At 34.4% G+C, this 15,650-nt stretch overlaps 1 non-coding gene and 1 pseudogene across 1 annotated transcript; both read left to right on the forward strand.

The window, feature by feature from the left end:
- Positions 1-4,259: 4,259 nt before the first annotated feature.
- LOC112098763 lies at positions 4,260-4,367 on the forward strand. Its single transcript, XR_002905871.1, has one exon. It is a non-coding gene; the product is annotated as a small nucleolar RNA R71 (small nucleolar RNA).
- Positions 4,368-8,604: 4,237 nt separating this feature from the next.
- Positions 8,605-15,405, forward strand: LOC18042607 (annotated as a pseudogene).
- The last annotated feature ends 245 nt before the right edge of the window (positions 15,406-15,650 follow it).

A 15,650-nucleotide genomic window follows, 5' to 3' on the forward strand; every position in this document is an offset into this window, starting at 1 on the left:
TTTGATGCTACTCTATATGTATTAGATACTTCTACTTCAGAGAAGAGTTCAACTATAAAATTGGTACCAAGAGTTGAAGAAAAGTTTGTTTCTGTTGATGTCCCAGAAGCGGAAGAAATAACTAAAGATGTAGAAGATAAGAATGAGACTATGGCAATAATAAGACCAAAAAGTGATGAAGAAATCTAAATGGCTTATTAAAGACATGGTAGTAGCCTATGCACATCTAGTTATTAATGAAGACATTCCCAACACTTTTAGTGAGATATTACGCAGTATTGAAAATGATAAATAGAAATTAATAATGGAAAAAGAAACTAAGTCTCTTCATGAAAACTAAACTTGGGAACTTGTAGAGTTATCTTGAGGGAAAAAGGCTATTGGCAATAAATGAGTTTACACCAAGAAGCAAGGTTCTCCAAATCAAACAATTTTGCGATACAAGGCAAGACTCGTAACAAAAGGTTTTGCTCAAAAGGATAGTATCGACTACAATGAAGTGTTCGCTTTAGTTGTCAAACATGTTTTTATTCATATACTACTTGCCTGGTAGCAGAATATGAGTTAGAGTTAGTTCAATTGGATGTTAAAACAACATTCTTACATGGAGATTTAAAGGAAGAGAGCTATATGACTCAGTCTTGTGATTCCAAAGTTGCTAGAAAGGAGAATCAAGTATGTCAACTAAAGTGGAATTGATAAATAATGAGACAATAGAATCATAGAGGACACCAGAAATTACGTGGTTCGGCTTTTAGCTTACGTTCATGGCGAAAACAGAATGAAAATATTTTACTAGTGATATGAGAATTACAAGTATTGTAATATTTTTGGCTCACTACCCAGAACCCCAATACACCCAATCTCTCACTCCCTAATCACTCAAGAGTTTATTAAACTCTTAATACTCTCAACTCTATTTATAGGCTTCATTTCCTCTTTTTTTTAATATTTTAATATATTTTTTCTTATTATCTTTTTCTTATTTCAACATTCGGTGCCTACCCTTGACATTTTTTCCTCTCAAATTTTGGTGCATCTAAAAATTCAACTTGCTACCACATGCATTTTGACAATTGCTAGACATTGGTTGTCAATTTGGTGATGAGCTTTTGACATTCTCCACTTGGAGATTTGATTGAAAACCAATCAATCTCCAGACCATCCTTTCTGCTTCACCATTGTCATATTGCTTACGTTTCTACTAGGCCACAAGAGGATCTACTCCAGATAAACTTATCAGCATTGATCAGCTTGGTCAAAACATCTGTTAGATTCTCCTTGGTATGGATTTTCTGCAAATCCATACTTCCATCTTCCACTACTTCTCGAACGAAGTGATATTGTACCCTTATGTGCTTTGTCCTGCAATGAAAGGCTAGATTCTTTGCAATATGCAAGGCGCTCTGACTGTCACAAAATACAAAAAATTTTTGTTGTTTTTGCCCGAGCTCTTCCAATAACCTTTGTATACAAATAGCTTCCTTTGCAAGCTTGTGTAGTTGCCATCTACTCTACTTCTGTTGTAGATAAGGCCACAACGGTCTGCAGTTTTAAAACCCAGCTTACAGCTGCTCCTGCAAGCGTAAACATATAACCAGTAGTCTTCTGCAAAATCTGAATCCACATATTCCTTGACAGTAAACTCTGATTCTCCATAAAATAATGTAACATCTGAGGTTCCTCTAATATATCTCAGAATCTTTTTCACAGCTATCCAATACTCTCCACCAGGATTCGCCATATATCGACTGGCTGCTCCCACTGCTTGTGCAATGTCTGGTCTAGTACATAACATAGCGAACATCAAACTTCCCACTACTAATGCATACGGTACTCGAGACATCTCCTTCCTCTCCGCTTCATTACTAGGACACATACTTGAGGATAATTTGAAATTAACAGGAAGTGGGGTAGAGATTGGCTTACAATCGTGCATGTTGAAGCGTCACAAGATTTTCTTCAATTAGTTCTTCTGAGAAAGCCAAATCTTCCGGTAATTTCTGTCTTGGTGAATTTGCATCCCTAGAATCTTATTTGCCAGTCCCAAGTCCTTCATTTCAAACTCCCTCGCCAACTATGCCTTCAATTCTTGGACTCGATCTTTATTGGGGCCTGCTACTAACATGTCATCCGCGTACAACAGCAAAATGATGAAATCATTATCTTCAAACATCTTGTAATTTGCACAGTGGCTTAAACTGAGTCTGTTGTATCTAAGGCTCATTATGAAGGAATCAAATCTCTTATACCAACACATTGGCGCCTGTTTGAGACCGTATAGAGATTTGTTCAACCTGCAAACCAAGTTCTTCTTTCCCTTTTCAGCAAAACCTTCTGGTTGGAGTATATAAATTTCTTCTTCAAGTTCTCCATTAAGAAATACAGTTTTCACATCTAACTGCTCTAGATGTAGGTCAAATGTAGCACACATCGCCAAGACTATTCTGATTGTCGTGAGTCGAACCACTAGAGAAAATATTTCGTTGAAGTCAATACTTTCTTTCTGAGCATATCATTTCACCACCAATCTTGCACGATATCGCTCCACCTGGTCATTGCCATCACGTTTGATCTTGTAGACCCATTTTTTACCAATGGTTTTTCTTCCATGTGGTAGTGGTACAAGTTCTCATGTCTTGTTTGTGTAGAGCCTCAATTTCTTCCTACATTGCTGTCATCTACAAAGTAACATCTGAGCTGTTTAAAGCTTCATGGAAAGTTGATGGCTCTCCATCCTCTGTTAAAAGACAATATGCAACATTGATCTATGTGACGTAATTCGAGTGCCACACTTGCGGTCGTCTCTCACGAGTTGACCGACGAACTTCTAGAGTCTCAGACACGATTGATTTTTGTTCCTTATGCTCTGGTGCTACTTCAAAAGAATCTGAATCTTCTGGATTATTTTCCACATATACCGGCACAGTCTCTAACTTTTCTTTTACAGTGCTATCTCTCCTTTGCAGTTGATCTTCTATAAAAATAACATCTCTGCTGATGACGATCTTGTGGGCAGTGGGGTCCCACAAATGATACCCCTTTACTCCATCAGTATATCCCAAGAAGATACATTTTTTAGATTTTGGATTCAACTTTGCTCTTTCTTAGGCATTGTACATCACGTACACAGGACATCTGAATGTATGTAGGTGAGAGTAATCTGCTGGCTTTCCAATCCACATCTCCATCGGAGTCTTCAACTCAATTATTGTGGATAGCGACCAATTTACTACACAACAAACAATTTTGGTTGTTTCTGCCCAGAATGAATTAGGTAGGCCCGCAATCCTCAACATAGCTCTTATTCTGTAAGAGTCATGTTCATCCGCTCCGCCACTCCATTTTGTTGAGGAGTGTATGCCACCATGAACTGCCTTTGAATACCTTCTTGTTTACAGAAAGTAAGAAACTTGTCGTCTGTATAGTCTCTATCGTTATTTGTCCTCAAACACTTGATCCTTTTACCGGATTCAAGTTCAACTTGCGCCTTGTACTATTTGAACACTGAAAACACATCTGACTTTTTCTTAATTGGATACGCCTAGCATCTCCTGGAATAATCATCAATGAAAGTCACCAAGTACTTTACATATCTTATAGACATATCCGGCGATTCCCAAACATCAGAATAAACCAAGTCTAAAATGCATTTACTTTTGGCAGTGGATCTGTTGAATTTCAATCTATGCTGCTTACTTGTAACACAATGCTTGCAAAATGGTAAGTTCACTGATTTGAGCCTCGGAAGTAATTTTCACTCAGAGAGAATCTTCAAACCTTGTTCTAACATGTGACTGAGTTTGAGGTGCCACATTATCATTAATTCTTCTCCATTTGACACGACATACGCATCAACTTCCTATAGTGTTTCCCCTTTAAGCATGAATAGATTAGCACCGATCTTTTCTGCCTTCATCAATACAAGCGTGCCTCTAGCTATCTTCATAATCTGATTTTCATCATGGGTTTTACACCCAAGATTATCTATTTGTCTTATAGACAATAGATTTTTCTTTAGACCATTGACATGTAGTACCTCCTTAATTGTGCGAACTGTATCATGAAATACATAATACATAACTGCCATCTGTCTAGTTGATGGCCACTGATAATTATTATTGGCAATTCTCTCCAAAATTTCATAAGCTTCAGTGCAAGATTTAGATAACAAAGCTCCATTTGCTGAAGCATCAACCATCAATCTTGTACTTGGATTGAACCCATTGTAGAAAGTTTCCAACTGCATGCAACAAAGAATGCCATGATGAGGACACCTTCTGAGCAGTACTTTAAATCTCTCCCAAGCCTCATTCTAACTCTCATATTCAAGTTAATGAAAGTAAGTGATCTCATTCCGTAATTTTGCATTCTTGGTTGGTGGAAAATATTTCATTAAGAATTTATCAGCCAATTCATTCCATGTAGTGATGGAATCAGATGGTAATGAATTCAACCATGCTCTTGCTCGATCTCTTGAGGAGTAAGGAAAAAGCCTTAGTCTTAAAGCATCTTGTGTTGCTCCAGCAATTTTAAAAGCATCACTCACTTCCAAAATCAACTTAAGATGGAGGTGAGGATCTTCAGTTGGTAGTCCATCGAATTGACCCACTGTTTGCAACATTTCAAATATACTGGCTTAAGTTCAAAGTTTGCGGCTTCCACATCAGGCCTGACTATTCTCCTACCGTTTCTCGTGAACAGTACTGTATATATAAAAGGTTCTGTATACGTAAACAGTATCGTATACGTGAACAGTACTGTATACGTAAACAATACCGTATACACGAACAATACCCTTTGCGTGAACAATATCCCGACTCCAAAAATACAACCAATGGCTTTGATACCACTGTTGAGAAATTGATGGGTGAAGCAGACACACAACTAAAGTGAAATTGAGAAATAATGAGACAATAGAATCACAGAGGACACCAGAAATTACATGGTTCGACTTTTACCCTACGTCCACGGGCGAAGACAGAAGGAAAATATTTTACTAGTGATATGAGGATTACAAGTATTGTAATATTTTTGGCTCACTACCCAGAACCCCAATTCACCTAATCTCTCACTTCCTCATCACTCAAGAGTTTATTAAATTCTTAATACTCTCAACTCTTTCTTTTAAATTTGAGAAGAGAACTAGAGGAATTGATGTTGAGAAGGGGAAATGAAGCCTCTATTTATAGGCTTTATTTCCTCTCTTTTTTTAATATTTTAATATATTTTTTATTATTTTCTTTTTCTTATTTCAACATTCGGTGCCTACCCTTGACATCTTTTCCTCTCAATTTTTGGTGCATCCAAAAATTCAACTTGCTGCCACATGCATTTTGACAATTGCTAGGCATTGGTTGTCAATTTGGTGATGAGCTTTTAACACACTGTCTCCGCAACCTGGTACATTGACAGCTGCGGAGAAAGCTATGTGACTATGAGTGCAGCTATAACTGAGCAAGATGAAGCTAAGGGCATTGTGTCATGTGGATTTTAATTGAAAAGAAAAAAGTCCATAAATATTGTGGAACCATGTCTGAGGGACTTTCCTTTTGCTCTAGCCAATGGCAGGACATAAATTTTGTTTTGAAATAGGCTATAATAATAATAATAATAATAATAAAAGAAACCAAAAAACTTGTGGATGTTATGATATAAAATATGTAAACAATAGAGAGCTAAATCATCATGTTGAGCAATACTTGTTCCTCTTGGTGAGATAAACGACTTGTTCCTTTACGTAAAAGTCTGCATAAAGACTCTTGGGGACTCTCCAAATATTTCTTTTCATGATTGATTTATAATCTAGTTGTTTTCCTCTAATTTTTTTAATTTTTAATTTTAATAAAATTTCTCAGCATTCACAAAAAAAAACACTCATTACGTTGAGCAAGTGTAGATCAAACTCTCTCTGATGGCTTCACCCATGGATGTAGATCTTGCAAAAGACTGAAGCACATAATATTGAGGGACTGTGCAGTTGCTCTACCCCCTTTATTTTAAGAGAATCCTCCTAAAATAACGGGTGGAGCAGCACAGCTGCCCCAAACAGATCCTCAGTGTTCTTTGTGTGATTGCTTTGATTCTGCTTCTAATTCATTCATTCTTGTTACTGAGAGTTAGATTAGGGTTCTTGAATCAATATTGAATCAATTTCGATCTTCAATTGTGAGTGCACAACTTGTTTGATGTAGTGAAGTAATCCGGCCAGAGTGTTGGTCTGGTGAAGCTTGATACACAGATCAACCTCTACACATAAATTTAAGACCACAATTGTTTAATTGTTTAAAATGTGTAAAGAATAAAAAGTGGCTTTGCTTTTTGTTTGGATACCTATTAGTATTAGTTTGGCCATTTTTTGACTAGCCCCTCTAGAATTAATTCATGAGTCTGCCATTCATGATGATCTAGGTTGGGTAAATTGTAAATAGATTTTCTATTGTGGTATTCATTTTCGAGATTATCTCAGCATCAAATTTAAGCCTTTTTTATTTTAATTCTTGCTCTTTTAATAGCCTCCGTTTCAATCCTATGCCCCACTTTCAAATTTCTCTCGATCTCCAATTTACATGACCTTAAATTGGATTCACGTTTTGTGAATCTTTTTTCTTTTTTTCTTTTCTTTCTTTCATTTATTTTTTAATAACACTGAGTTCTTACCTAATTACTTAAACTTTTGATTCTAATGGCTTATAAAAAATGGTGTGCAGAAAAAAAAATGAATATAAAAAGTGACGGATCAAACTGAAGAAGTACAGAGTTAGAGAGGTACTTAAATAACATAAAGAAATTTGGGTTACATTAATTTTTAATTTATTGATTCAATATTAATTAACAATTTTTATAGGCATAAGAACAACTAAAACACTGATTCTGTTTTCATGATGATTAATTAAGATGATTGGTAATATGCTTAACAAAGTGCAGGAGAGACTATATGAAAGATGTTGTGTATTCAGTGAATCAAATCAAAAGGATGAAACGGCAGTGCTAACTTGCGTTTTGTGAAGCTCAGTCACCTCAGCTAAACGACGCACAAAACTGCGTTTAGATAAGTAAATGAATTACTTATTGCAACGACATGAAGCCCTACCGTTTTGGAGTTAATGAAGCACAAGCTGAGCACGTGCGATCTAAGGGTTGTTAAAGAACCGTTATTGCACATGGTCCTCACGTGTGTTTCTGGAAAAGCCTCTTGAGTGGTTTATAAGCTGACATACGTAGCTGAAAACAGAGAGAGTGTTGAGAGACTGAGAGCATTGTAACAAGAGAAAGAAAGCTTGAAGAACCAGGGGTTTTATTGTTCTTTATTAAGTGCTTGTTAATCTCTGTAATCAAGACTTGAGCCATATCAATAAAGCTGATAAGTTTGTTCCCCCGTGGATGTAAGTCAATGCAGATTGACTGAACCACGTTAGCTAGCTGTGTTCTGTGATTTCTTGTTTTCAGTTCGTTTCTTTGTTTGTTTCTACACTCAATCTTAGTCTTAGTTAATTGATCATTAATTCATTAGCTTTCTGGTTGTCTTTGTGAGGCATCTTGTTGATTCTATTCCAAGATCCTTGGGGGAGTATTCTGTAAAGCTTCTGTTATCAGCTTATCAGAATCTTCAAAAGATGATGAAAGCATTGATCAAAATGGGACATGAAGATATATTGTGTGAATTTGTAAGCGTGCCTGTTACTTTTGTGCATGTTTGCTTGCACGAGATTCACGTTTGTTAGTTTATTGTGTTCCCTTCATGCAGGATTTATGGAGTTTTGAAACATTTAACTTTTAAATTATTTTAATTATGATGTACGGTTCGAATCTCATACTTTTTCTACCATATGAAGCGATCTTATTAGTTGAGCCTACACGAATACACAGGGAAGTAGTGAAAGAAGGAGGCTTACTGAGAAACAAGGATCATATATGAAAACGAGGCTCAGCTGCAAAATGGCCCAAAACCTCATTTATGGCTCTGTTTTTCACCTGCTGGACTCTCGACTATTTTAACCAAATTAAGGAACGAAGTTCTGAACACTCAACAAGGATTATAGAACAATCATCAAGAAAAATGAACAAGAAATTGGGTATTAATTCCTCCGCTATATATCTGCGATGTGTACATTGAAAGCAGCGGTGAAAACTACTGTCATTATGAGTGCAGCTACAACTCTGCAAGACGAAGCTGAGGAGTGAGGACATTGATCGAGTTAAGATTTTTAATAGAGTAGAAAAATGTCAATATTTTTGTGGAACCATATGAGGGACCTTCCCCTAGGGCTCTGGCCAATGGGAGGACATAATTTTGGCTTTGACAAGTTATAATAAATTATTAAAAAGGACAAGAACCTACCATATATACTTCATAGAGATAATTAACTCGCATCTATCGTGCTGGTGCATTTATGCTTGTCTTGAGTTAGTAAAAGTGAAAGATTCCCAATATGAAAGAAAGTAAAGGGAAGATGCTATTCTCCAATTATTATCGACGTGATCGAGAAGTAAAGCCTAGAGATAGGAACCTCTCATGCAAATGCAGTATATATATGATTAAGAATGCAAAAGCCCGGATTTCATTTAATCACAGCACTTAATACCCTTTTGCAGCATCGATTTCATCCAAAATCCGTCACTAACACTCTCGCTGCTTCGTGGCCGCTGCCGTCACCATTCCTCTTCACATTCACAGGTTCTTATTCTTTTTAAGTATTATAATTAACGGATTTGCGTATTAATTTAATTATTTTTTCAATATAACAAGTATTAGGCTCCATAGTCTTTATTGATATATGTATTATGTAGCTGAGAAAACAATAATTTTTACATTTCTGACTTCTTGATTTCGCTTCAATTCAAATATTGATATATCTGTTCTTTTGCTTCTGGTACAGAAAAGCAAAACTCCAAGAAATTAAGTTTAATTCTTAACTCTGATATGGAAGAAGCCAGCAGATCATCAAACCGAGAAGCAAATGATCCAACCAACGTCTCCAGGTAAGCAAATAAACACTCTATATATATATATATATATATATATATATATATATATATATATATCTGATTTTAGATATTTAAAATCGATTGATTAAAACTTTTGATCTTACAAAATGCAATTGATGGATTGCGTGTTGATTCATTTTCTATAATGACAATTAAAGCTTAATGTCTTGAAGTATGTATTCCAAATTTAATTAATTTTTTAGGAGGCCGATAGTTAAATAAGCGTCAATTTGGTAATTCTGTATCTTTTAAAATAATTGTTACCAGTTATGAAGAGAATTAATTAAACATTTGTTAAAATTTATTTTTAAAAGTTGTGTGAGTTATAGAAGAAGCCATATGTGCTTGGTAAATCTTACTGTTAAATTGCTATAATAATTCAAATGACTAAAATGGATATAATGTTGAATAAAAATTATTTACGCATTTATAAACATAGTAAATGATAGAGTGATGTTATTAGCATCCTTCAAAATCCTAATAAAACCCTCTTCTGCGTTTACAATTTTAACTTCTAGTAAAATGATTTTTAAAAAAACAATCTTTCTTTCTCAACTCAAGCTGCAGATTTCTATTTAAAAGTTTTTCGCTTCCCCCGAGCTAAATTGGAAAAAAAAAAGAATATATTCATGTTGATGTCTCTAATAAACTAGAGTAATCATTTAATCGCTATTTTGCTTCAATCTAACCTATAGAAAACCAAACTTGAAGATTTAGTTACCATTCGAGCTAGACTTTTCTATCTCCTTTATCGTTACCATTACTTCTTGTCTGCATTTTTTCCGCAACTTACAATAAATTCGTTACTCAAAATCCTAAATGAAAGTTCATATATACAAATAACTTTAGAAGAAATAAATCATTTAAATTTTAGTTTTGTTGGGAATTTCATAAGAAATTTTTTCTATTGCATATACACACTTGATTAGCAAGTTTTAAAAGTGTTAATTTGCTTTTTCAGGTTTAAAATCTATACAAATCATTCAATAATCAGTTTAGCAACTATCATCGAAGGAAAAAAATTCTTAATTATTTCTTAAGAACTGTATTAATTTCTAGGGTTTAAAATTTGATTGTGACTACAATTCTGACTTCACCATTAGTTATATTGTTGTCAAAATCATGGAAGCTTCTCTCTGAAAGTTTGTTTATTTGCCACGGGAGAGTCTATAGTTCCATTTTTTTTTTTTTTATCAAAGATCTATATAATGATATAGTATATCTTTCCATAAAGTTTTGTAGGTCTTCATTGGGAAGAAATAGGCAAGGTCATTTATGGAACTAACGCATGGGTGTTATTAGTTAAGGTGTTATTTTAATTTTTGTAGCAGGTGCTTTTAGAAAAAAGGGTTTTATAAGAGTAATTGAGGGGTGTCAATAGTCCCACTATAATTGATAACTAAAAAAGATATTTTTCTTTATTAATTTTATTTTTTTATTTTGTTATCTCAATAAAATTATCAATAATAATAGTCTCTTTAAATGTAATGATTTTATTTTTTAACTGAATAATGATAATTTTGAATTTTTATTATACATGTAATTATATATGGGATTGTGTTTAATATGAAATTGATTACCAAAATCAGATTTTGAAAAGCTACTCTTTTTTTACTTTTCAAAATCAGCTATAGGATAGAGTAATTTTGTCAAAAGTATTTTTTTTAAAATTTACTAAATACTAAAATTAATTTTTTCCTTTTTTAAAATCATTTTTGTGCCTTTTAAAAGCATCCCAAACGAAACCTAAATTTTGAAAAGCAGGGGAAATTTTACAAGATGTTCGGTATAAAAAAAAAAATTAGTTAGATTTTATCTGTAGTTAGCAAGTACAGAATTTGCCTTCAGTATTATATTCATAAGTGTTGCATTTTGACAAGTCAGATCATAGAAGACTGCGTTTTGCCATTAGTATATATTATTTCTCTGCCTTGTATATCTAGAGTTGTAATGATAGAAAGTCCACTCCAACATTATCTCAACCTCACACAACAGTAAATGTAAGTTGAACTAATAATAAAGTTGTCCCTAATTTTGAATTAATGACAAATTTGCCTAAAAATATTTGCTTTGAAGAGGTTGGCGTGGGGTTCATTGGAAGGTTGAATATAATGTTTCGTGAATCCACCTCCCTAACTAGCTTATTATCCAGCAGGTAAATGTTGTTAAAAATTATCATTAGTACAATTATTGTTCAGTCCTTTTCAACAACTCAAACTCCGCCACGCGGGACATTGCACAAGTCCTCAATGGTTTGTATACTATTTTATAAGAAATTCCTCACTTTAAAAAAGTGGACAAAAATTAAAGGGAAGAAAAATTTCAATGCAAGTCTTTTTTTTTTTTAATATATTAGAGTTCGTATTTTTTTTTTCCTTTTAGCTCTATCTCTTTGGTAAAAATTTGCACCTTTTTTTGAGGAGCCCCCTCTAGTATTAATTCATGAGTCTACCAATATTGGTGATGATCTAGGTCAGTAGATTTTAATCGTTTCTCTAAACTGGTATTCATTTTTGAGCTGTAACATTCTTTTTTTTTCTAACACTATGTTGTTATGTAACTGCTTAAACTTTCGAGTCTAATGGCTTATCAAGAATGGTCTGCAGAAACAAAACCGAAGACGAACTCACGGTAACGGGGCCAAACATAAGTAAACAGACCAAAGATGCAGAGAGTTGGAAAGGTAATTAATAACATAAAGAGACTAATTTATTTATTTTTACTGAATCAATATTATTAATTAACTTTCCAAAAAATAATAACAATTATATAATATATAGATTCTGTTTTCATGGTGATAAATTCAGATGATCAAGAGAAGGATGAGTATTATGGTCGTTATTGGCCGCTATACAGAATGATAGAGAAGAATGATTGGCAAGGTGTGGAAGATTTCGTCACTAATCATCCCGATGCCTTGACCGCCAAGATTGTTGAACCGGGTTCAATGACAATATTTCACATGATTGTGGAGTTATTAATTGATGCTGAGTCTGATGAGGCCATATGCCTTCTCGATAAGCTGGCGTCAAAGGTCGATCCAGAAACACTAGCACGACAAGATAATCATGGGCACACTGCTGCAACTCTTTCTGCAGCAAAAGGAAATCTAAGGGCCTTAAAACTTCTAGTGAAGTATAACCCTGATTTAACAAAGGCTTTCTTCCGGTTCATGATGCAGCATTATATGGTCATAAAGATACTTTTCACTATCTACTAGAGGTGACTCATGGTGTAGACATCTACAGCGGCAAAGATGGTGCGAATGTGCTTTCATTTCTCATCGCAGCTAATTTATATGGTCAGTATTATTAACCTAAAAGTTTCAAGCTAACACGTATGCGATTGCAGATAAACCAATTCTCAAGTTATATCGTCCATGTATAGCTTGTTTTAACCAAAATTTTCTTTTAAAAACCTCAAGGCTAGCAAGCTCTAAACCATAATTCATAAACATATGTTTTTGACAACTCTGATACGGAAGCTACTTTGGTGCGAATGTTTGAAACAAAATTCTGTGTGGCCACAGAGTTTACAACATTACAAAAGTTGTTCACGAAAATTATAAAATTTGACATTCCGCACCTGAGTTTTCGCTGTGATACGTATTTTTGAAATTCCTTGACATGAACATTAATCAAATAAATTCCTTCTTTTTTTGTACCCATTCTTTAATAAAAAAATTTATTACTTTAATACCCATTAATAAAATAAAAATTTTAGATAAAATAATATAATTAATTCTTTTGTTTAAAAAAAAATGTTTACACATAACGCAACCAACTTACTGAAACCCCAATAGAAATATATTAGAAGGGCAAAATACTTCGAAGATGAACCCATTATCATGCAATAGTTTGGAACTCTTGACCATATCGAAACGAACAACCTGTTCTTCTTGACTATCCACCGCATTAATTTAATTGATTACCTCGATTGTGTTAGTAATTTTATCGAATGCATATTTAATTGTTTAAATATATACATTTAATTTTTTTTTGGCTGCTTTCATATAATGTGATCCGCTAAACCAAATTCCTGTTTCTACTGTTGATTGCTTGGTTATACTTTCGTCATGTTATCTTCGTTTATATATGTATATATATGATGCTCGAATTATATAGAGATCAAGTACATCGCCACCACTCTGACTTTGTTCATGAATCAGATGTAGCTTCAGATTTATTGAAGCGTCATCCAACAATTGGCCGTGACAGCATCGACTCTCGGAGAATTATTCTAAACACGTTGGCTCAAAAGCCTTACGCGTTTGCAAGTGGGAGTCGGCTTGGACGTTTGCAACGTTTAATTTACAATTGTAGCTGTCAACTATCCTTTGCGAACACACAAACACATCTATATAGTGATCTTCTAATGAAGAAGCCCTCATTTCAATAAAATGAGGAAGCACTAATTGGAAGATGACTCTATATAGATGTGTGTATATATACGCTGTTTATTTATGTGGCCTAACAAAACCTAGCAAATTGCAGGCATTCCTGTGGAAAAGGAACTTGTTCCTTCCATTCAGACCAACGATTATCATGACTTGGATGGAGACATAGAAAGCTTTATTGTGACATCAAAAATCCACTCAAAAGAATCCACGCGTTTTGGATCTACTCAACAGATCACTACCACATTTGGTCGGTAATAATCTTATTCGTTTTGTTTTGATATATATATATATATATACTCGAATTCGTGATTCTGAACTGAAAGTTATTTGTTTTTTTTTTATATATATGACAGGTGCAATGTTGCATAAATTGCATAGGATGCTTTGGAATGCCCTCATGCACCTATGTAAGTCTTGAGAGACTGTTCTATTAAGATATATTCATTCATTTGAATCCATTAATTATATCCTTCTTTTATTGACTCGAGTTTAATTAATTGCAGCCCCCGGCATCAAAGGTATACATGACCAAAAGTTAACGCACATGCGAACGGTTGAGATAGTTAGAATTATATGTGAAGGAGTGGTTTGGACAAACTTTCAAAATAGTGCACAATTGTCGGTAGCAATGTTGGCAGCTGCAATATTGGGGATTCCTGAGGTTGTCAACGAATTTATTATGGCCTATGATTCTTCTTCTAATTGGTCGAATCAAGATGGACATACGATATTCGATCATGCAGTTTTATATCGTCGTGAAAAAGTTTTTAATCTCATACAAGGCGTAAATTTCACTACATTTTTATTCTCTTCACGAGACAAAGCTGGCAACAACATCCTGCATTTAGCGGGAAGATTGGTACCTTCAAGTGAAGTGGCTGGTGCAGCATTGCAGATGCAACGGGAGTTGCAGTGGTTCAAGGTATGACTTCTCATCTAACCATATGATATGTAAAGATGAAAGATTCAGGATTCTAGTCCATTAAAGAAAGGGGGATAAAAACCTTAATATAATTTCTATGTTTAAGAGTCCAAATTTGCGGTTTGTTGTACAACAAGATGTATGAAGGATGATATTCAAACAAAAAGAAAATTAACAGAATGCTGCAGAAACAAGATAATATAAACCGGTCGCGAGTTTATTGGCTTAATTAAATTTTAATAAAAAATTAGGTAAACGGGTGATGGTTTTAACTTGTTTCTATTAGCCTCTATCTCTCTAGCACTCATTTCAAAATGATTTTTTTTTTGGAAATTCTTCTCGATATGCCTTTAATTAGTATCTTTCCGTTAAATACGTTGAGCTTTTCTTTCCACTAAAAAATCTACCTTGAAAGTAAGTTGTAGTTCTTGGATTTATGACTTTTAATTTCCTGCAGGCGATAGAAAATCTTGTCCATCCTTTCTTTCGCGAAGCTACAAATGATCTCAAGCAAACTCCTAGAGAGGTTTTTACAGAAGAACACAAGGAATTAGTTAAAGAAGGAGAAAAATGGCTGAAGGAAACAGCTTCATCCTGCTCGGTTGTAGCTGCACTCATAATCACTGTAGTGTTTGCAGCAGTTTTCACTGCACCTGGTGGCAGTGACGGCAGGGGAATGCCAAATTTCTTACATGACCAATCTTTCATGATTTTTGCCATTTCAGATATGCTTGCACTCTTCTCTTCCATCACTTCAGTTCTAATGTTCTTGGGCATCCTCACTTCACGCTACGCAGAAGAAGATTTTCTTGTGTCGTTACCAAAGAAGTTAATTATTGGCCTCATCACCTTGTTCTTTTCTATTGCAAGCATGATGGTAGCCTTTGGTGCAACCGTTCACATATCTCTTTCTCATAAATGGAATTCGGTTATCATTCCAATTGCCCTTGTTGGATGTGTCCCTATCACCTTGTTTGCATTGTTGCAGTTTCCTCTTTTGCTTGATATGTACTCATCCACTTATGGCCGCAGCATCATCATAGAAAGCAGTTGGAGAGAATTAACTAGCTGCCAGATAGTTGCTAAAGGTAATTAGAAAAACACAGTTATAAAAGCTGATTAAATAGGGCTATTGTCCCACTGTGTAACTAAGCCATTTCTGTTGATTTTTCTGATGTTTGTTCTATAATAATTGTTGAGTGTTTAGAACTGTTTATTTGAATTTGGTTGTTAAAAGGCCATTCAATTGAGGAACTGAACCTTAGAAAATTTCTTCTGTTTGTTTTGATCTCATTTAGATAATAATTGATCTTTGACCATATTTGATTGATTGAGGAGGAT

The sequence above is a fragment of the Citrus clementina genome, unplaced genomic scaffold (genome assembly GCF_000493195.1).
Source record: "Citrus clementina cultivar Clemenules unplaced genomic scaffold, Citrus_clementina_v1.0 scaffold_5, whole genome shotgun sequence".
NCBI lineage: Eukaryota > Viridiplantae > Streptophyta > Magnoliopsida > Sapindales > Rutaceae > Citrus > Citrus x clementina.